Source organism: Leptonychotes weddellii, chromosome X (assembly GCF_054177405.1).
Source record: "Leptonychotes weddellii isolate Sample4059 chromosome X, ASM5417740v2, whole genome shotgun sequence".
Taxonomy (NCBI): domain Eukaryota; kingdom Metazoa; phylum Chordata; class Mammalia; order Carnivora; family Phocidae; genus Leptonychotes; species Leptonychotes weddellii.
This window is the reverse complement of record NC_138385.1, coordinates 28,318,464-28,325,993: the sequence shown is the minus strand read 5'-3', so window position 1 is coordinate 28,325,993 and position 7,530 is coordinate 28,318,464.

Here is a 7,530-nt window from a genome sequence, read left to right as displayed (position 1 = left end):
ATCTGAGGCCCAGGCCCCACTGTATCCCAGACAGCCCTACCTGTCCCATATGACAAAGGGTGTGGATATGCACTAAGGATGGGAGGGAACAGGAGCAGACGTGACCAGGATTAGCATCTTGAGGTGGACATCATCCCCCAAAGTGAGAGAATCCAGGTATTCTCCTCACACACTTCAGGAACTTTGCAGCCCAGGAACACCATATTCCATAGCAACCTCCCAATATACAGATGTATGAACTGGATCCTCTTTGTGAAGACTCCTGGGATTTCCCACATGGGGTATATGTTCTGTAGTGCACCCATCAGCCTGCAGCAGGGGCAGACAGAGACCACTTTTTTTTTAATCATTCTTTTTCTAGAGAGAGCATGAGAAAGAGCAGGAATGGGTCGGTGGAGGTGGGGGGAAGCAGAGGGAGAGAATCTTAAGGAGGCTCCAAACCCAGCAGAGCCCAATGTGGGGCTCTATCCCACAACCCTGAGATCATGACCTGAACCAAAATCAAGAGATGGACCCTTAATCGACTCAGCCACTCAGGCGCCCCAAATGGGGACCACTTTAAGCTAGGGAGAAATCAGACCATATACATCAGGACCTGGCCCCAAGGTGAGGAAAACAGCTTGAACACAAAAGGTTCAACCCCCTGGGCCTACCCAGGCCAAATGTGTTCTCTTGCCTAATGGAAGGGACACATGGCCAAATACCCACAGCCCCCTGGCCTGGGCTCCTTTGGAGCCGATTTTTCTAGTCCTGTCCAGACATGGCAGCCACCAAGATCCCAAACCTTTGCTCCCTGTGTCAGACCTCCAGGTTTGGAGACCAAGATCCTGTATCCGTGCCTGTCTCTGATGCTCCCATGGCCTGACTCAGCTTTGTGCCACGCTTACCCCGGTGCCTAGTGGACCTCTTCACCTCCCAGGGACACCGTCCTTCTCCCATGCCTCACTCCTTTGTCACTCCTCCCCAGGAAGTGATGGTACAAGGTTTGCGAGATTTGCATCTCCATCCGAGGCCCCTCCCTCCACCCTTTGCTAACAGAAAAACTGGCAGCCTGTGTGCAGCCTGGCTAACACAAGGTGGCTCACCCATCACGGCCACTTTGGGGTAAAGGGACACAAGCCTCAAAGTCTGGCGCTCCATCCTGCAGGGCCTGGTCTCTCTAGCATCCTCCTGGACTTCATGACACGAAAGCAGTGCCTAGGCACACTAGCAGTGGACCTGAAAAGTATCCATGGCTATTTCTTTGCACTCCACGTTTGTCTCAGACATCTGGAAACACGATGAAGATCGGAAGAGAGGCACAGCCAGTGCCCCGTGGAGCACATACTTCCAGAACATTCTCCCCAGTCACTGAGAGCAGTCTAAATGGGAAACACCTAGCAGCCAGACACGAAGGTCTGCAGCAGCCCACTGTCACTGGAGTCAAGAGAAAGATGAATCACCCACAGCAAGAGAGACAATGGACAGGGCCTGAGGACCTAGCTCTTCTCCAGTGATGGCCCCCCGGGGTTCTGGAGTGGATGGTGACACACGCAGGTCAGATGGGAAGGCAGCCTGACACTGTACCACAGATGCCAAAGCCCCAGGTTGAAGAGAGAAGAGTAGCAAGAAAGAAAAGAGAACCTAGTGTCCAAAGAGAAAGGACAACTGAAATAGCCTATGCCTCTGCCCCCAGGAAGGATCCAAGGCACCAGACACTGGGTACTGTTATAAAAGAAATATAAAAGATCAAGTATAACAGGACATTGATTTTGTACAGATGTGCCAAAGCCAGGGGACTTCCTGGCTGTGAGAGCAGTCAAATGCAAAAGAGTGTTATTACTACAGGAGCTTTAGGGAGTCAGGGCAAGGGAAATGGAGAATGCTCTCTGTATCTGTTGGATTTCATTATCATTGAACCCCAAAAGATTCATGACAAAAATTAAGTGGTCCCCACTGAGGGGGTGGAGGATGAAAGATGGAGACAACTTGGGAGCAGCCATCACACAAGGGTAAGGATTTCTGCTTTGATTTGGAGAAATTTCTTCCCACACTGGCGTCTCCAGGCAGTTATAGGGAAGAGTACAGAAGGGAAATTTTACATGCAGTTGACAGCTGAGTAACATGGGGGTTGGAAGCTGACAAGTCCCCTCGCCCAGTTGAAAATCCATGTACAACTTTTCACTCTCCCTGAAACCTAATAACAATGGTTGACCAGAGGTCTCTCCAATTACATAAACAACACTTATTTTGTAGCTGTCACTTGTGTATTCTTACAGTAAAGTGAGCTGGAGAGAAATTTTAAGAAAAGCATAAGGAAAACACATTTACAGTGCTGTATTGCATTTATTGAAAAATATCTGCATACTTAAGTGCCTTATGCAATTCAGGTCAATGCAATTCAAACCCATGGTCTTCAAGGGTCAACTGTGCATGTAACACACAGACACTTCTATGTGTATGTATGTATATACAAATGAATGAATGAAGGGTGAATGAAAGTGGATTTTCCAAGTGGAATACGGACACATTCCCAAGGATGGTGTCCCAGCAGGGTCTCCTGAACAGAGTGGCCCTCACCCAGGTCATCTGACTGTGTGGACAGAGTCACTGGGCTCTCCACCTGTCCCGTGGACCCTAACACCCCGCACACACCCACAACCATACTGGGGCACATGATGGCAGAGTGACTGCCTGAGGCTCCTGGAGGTGAGCCTGAGCAACCCACCTCCCTTCCTCTAACCAGACCTGGACCCTGTCATTTCTTCTTGCGGCCACGATGGCCCACACCCTCTAGGGCCTGCTCCTGAGCCCTTAAGCTGGATGAAGTAGCTGGAGTACAGAAGACAGGCCGATACCTCAAGGAGAAAAGGGGACATCAAGAACTTGTGCTACCGTTATGAACCAATGTCCTCAGAAAGCAAGGATTCTGCCCAAACACTCCCACGTGGAGGTCTAGTCACAAGTGTACCAAAACCACCACCACCACAGGGTCCCTGCTCCCAGGAAATGTGTACATAAAACTCCTGGAAGAGACGTAGACCCAAGCACGCGCCGATTCCTTTGGCTGTCATCACAGGTACATTCCTACTGCCAATAAGCCCAACAGGAAGAGCCACTACCTCCCCGCACCCCAGTATAGCAACCCTATTTGGGGTTAGATGGCTTCTGGGCCTCCATAAGCCCTTTTTAATACACAAGAGGGAGGAGGGAAGGCCCCACAGCAACCAAGGATGGCTTTTCTGGAGCAACAGTGCCATCAAGTGGAAGCTTTTTGAGCAAGGCCTGCGGCATCTGTCTGTGCTGCCGCTCAGAAAGGCCTGGGATGGGAGGAAGGGTGGGTCTGGGGCACCCACAAGCTTCTGGGCTGGACAGAGCAAATGGGCACAGCTCCAGAATCGGCGGGGAAGCGACACAGGGCGGACGGAGCTGGGCTCACCCAACAAGGAGCCCCAGTGCACCAGGCTGCCTACCCTCAGGCCTCTAGCCTCCCCGGCCTGCGGGGGCGTGGCCTCGGCAGCCGCCATGTTAAGGAAACCAAGAGCGCTGAGGCTCCTACTCCCAGACATCTGGCCTGTGGAACCTTGCCTTTGATGCGGAGGTGAGCATGGTCAGTGTGGGGTCTCAGGGCCATGGGGAACCCAGGACTGGACGCTCCAGGCTCAAAAACCATATAATCCCGGGAAGGGTAGGAGGTGGTCACCCTCTCAGGGGCAGCATTTTGCATGAAAGATGGAGAATTGGATCATTTGGTACTAGACCCAGACAAGAAAGAGCAATTCAGATTGCAGGTTAGAGCCAGAGTTATATTTTTTATATTTTGTATTTTGTCTTCCACTTAAAAGAGTCCGGGTGCCATGCCCCACAGTACCTGAGAAGGCCTAACTTGTCACAAGACACAAGATGTAGATACCCACTCACCATATGATGGGATGGGACAGGAGATGCTGGGACAAGTTTCACTACATCGTATTCCCGACTGGGTGGATCCAGGTCTCTTTTCTGCACTTGTGGTCAGAAATGCTGTAGCCCAGAACCACCCTATTCCTTGGCCTCCTTCCCTGTGTATGGGTGTATGACCCAGGTTCCCTTCTTTGAGGAGACTCCGGAGATTTCCCACACAGGGTCCATGTTCTATGGGTACAGCCATCAGCCCTGCCCAGAAGAGCACACTAAGACCATTTTATTTTTATTTTTTTAAAGCTCTACACCCAACGTGGGGCTCAAATTCACAACCCTGAGATCAAGAGTCACATGCTCTACTGAGTGACCTAGCCAGGTTCTCCAAGACCACTTTAAACTGGGACTAAACAGATCATATGTTGGGACCTGGACCCAAGGCTTGGCAAAGGTTGACCTCCCCCGAAAGCATAAGCCCACATAAGGACAGCTAGACCCACATTCAAGTGACTCACACGTATGAAATGAAGGGGCAAGGAACGGGTTTCAGCACCCTTCCAAGAGGGGTGAAAACAAGGTGCATGTATGGAAGAAGTAGAGCCTGGAGACTTGCTCCCCTACTGACACCCAATAGGTAAGAGCTAGGCAAAGAGCATGAGCCACCCAAGAGGGTCTTCCAGAAGTGGGTTATAGGGACAGTCACGGTCTAGGAGAAAAGGCTGTGTGCCTGGGAGGATGCGCCTCGATCCTGTCTTTGGCGGACATGCTTCATCTGTGGCCCACCTCGGGGAGAGGAGGGTTGGGTTCTCTCAACCCAACAGCTCTGAGTTTTAGGCAGTGTCTTCAGAACTCTTGGTGATTCCCCCATTGTGGGAACAAGCATGGGGTTGAGGCCTGGAGAGCCAGGGGTGAATGGAAGCCAGGACCGTCCCTTCTCATTCCATGTGTGAGTCTTAGGACTTCTGAATGCAAGTGACTGGCCAGGGTGTCCTCATTACTCTGCTCCTCTCCTGTCCTCTGCTCTTAGGGAGGTGGCTCCAGGAGCCCTGCAGACAGGATTGTGCCATAATCCTTGGAGACCCCAGGTGATGGCACCCCAGCTGCTAATTCCATTTCAGGCTCAGCAGAAGGTATCTTTCAACCCTGACTCATTTGTCCGGAGGGCAGTTCTCTTCTGGACTCTGAGGGCTCTCATTCTGTGTCAGGTCCCTTTAGCACTGGGTAGTCAGGCTCCATATCTAATCCTGGGTTCAACAGAGGTTCATCACTTAGCATGTTTCTATAGCAGCAACAGAAGTCCCACTCTAGAGCTCTTAGTAGTCTGGCTTGGCTTGCCAAGAAGAGACATTCAAGGCATTGCGCCAACACAGGCTAAACTTGCTTTTGCACTGAGGCAAAGGTCAATGTGGCCAAAGACCCCCAAAACGCTGACCAGGGATCCTTCAGAGAGAATTCCTCTAGATTGGCACAGGCATGGGGACCCCAAGGGTCCTGAGGCTTGGCTTCCTATGTGGGGCCAGCCAAGAATCCATGCTATGTGATTTTGCTTACGCCTGTCTCTGGAGTTTCCAAGGTCTCACTTGGCTTTGGGCTTCACTCTCCCTAGTGCCTAGTGGATCTCTTGGCATCCTGGGGACCTTCTTCCTTGGCCCACACTTCATTCTTCTTACTCCTCCCCAGGAGCAAGGTTATTATGATATCCAATTCATTATTTTGGAGGCAGTATCGCACCAGAAATGCCAAACCACCCCTTCACTCAAAGTCCTCTCACTCCACCCATAGCTAAGGGAGAAAAAAACCCCAACTAGGTGCCCTCTAGTTGACACAAGAAGTTTCACGATCATAGCCACGTTGGGGCTGGTAGATGTTTGCCTCAAAGTCTAGCGCTCCAACCTGCAGAGCCTGGTCTACGTAGCATCCTCTTTGCCTGCCTTCATGACAAAAATGCAATTACTCCCCAATGAGAGACCTCAGTGACCTACAAGAACATATCTGTGGATATTTCATTATCATTCTAGGTTTTTCGAAGAGCTCAAGAAACATGCTGAGTGTAGGCCAGTAGCAGACATAGTGGAGCATGGGACTATCAACATGGAAAATTTTAAGAAGTCACTGAAAGGCCAGCCTGATCAAGGAGCCTCAAAAAAGCAAACACAAATTCTTTAGTGACCAATGGAAACCAGCACTGCGATCAAGAAGTCCAACAACCCTGCAAAAAAGATGGAAGGACAAGAAAGACATGCCTCTAGTCTCATGGAGCCTCCAAGGATCAGGCATAGACACTGGCACAAACGAGTTAGTCTGGAAGACAAAAAAGAGCCCCAACAAAATTGACTAACATACCTCAGGACTGGGCCAAGTGAAATCCCTAGACACAAGCGAAGAAAATCAAACATGGGAAACAACAAAGTGTGCATATCCTTCTGATGACCTGAAGATTTTAGGAGTCCTAATTCTTCGGTGACCAAAAGAGAGCAGTGTTACAAATTGCCATACCCCTCTTTACAAAGGTTATAGCAGGACCAAGAGAAAGGTTTCAAGGGCCCTGAGAAACACAAGGCCAATTATGCTTCCACTCCTAGGGGAAGAGGCACACAGTCAAAACCACAGTTGGAAAAGACCCAGAGCACAAAGGAGGGGAACATCTACTCATCCAGACATAGCCAAAGAAAAATGCCACAGGTTCCAAAGATACAATATCCCAAACCAAACACTGAGGGCACAAAGGGCTCATGCTTTGCCCTGCTTTACCTCTATAGAGCCTCAAAGATTGGGAAGGAAGTTTGGCAACACTGGGAAATGAAGACTTGCACATAAGGTCCTTATGCTGTCCCAAATAAAAATCCAACTTTACTCCCAGGCAAAAGGCAGCACAAGGTTCACTAAATAACAGAGGAGTTCTGCTTGATGTCAGTACTGCACCAAGAATGCCCACGGGCCCTTGAGCGAGCGCCTCTCCCTCTCCCGAGTGCCCCGAGTGGAGAGGCCCAGCAGTGACGTGGGAGTCCCAGGCGGGACTGGAAACGGGCCCTACCTCCGTGGCACCACACCCCGCCCACCACCCCGCAACTGCCCCGAGGTGCAGAGCTCCCCCGGGGCAACCTGGGAGGGCTCCAGGGACGGGTAGCGGGACAGAGCGCGAGGTCCCGGTGCCCTGCGGGTCGGGCACGGGAAGCCAGGGCTCGGCACCCTGGCGGCCGCCATGTCTGGGCGGGACGAGAGGGGTGCAAGCCAGCCCGGAGCGGGAAGGAGCACCCGGCCGGGCCAGGGGCGCCAGTGAGGCCTTGGGCCCACGCGCGTTGGGTGGCCGCCGTGCCCCTTCCCCAAGGAGCCAGAGCAGGGTCGGTCTGGGAGGGCCCAGGGCCCTGATGTCCCTGCGTCCGGTTCTGAGGATCAGGTGTGGAGGCTAGCCACCCGGTGTCCAGGGACCTGGAGGGTGAGGTGGTCTCGGGAGGCGGCGGGGTAGGGGTGGGGAAGATAGTGGTGGCGGATACCAGGAGGAGAGGAGTCCAGGAGGGACACGCCCACCCTGGGACGAGCCAAAGTGGAAGCACCAGCAGCCTCCTTAGCCGTTCTCCCCACCCCTTCCCCGCCACCGCGGCCACCAACCGCCCCCTCCCCCCCAAACCAGGCCTGGGCCCACGAAGCCCT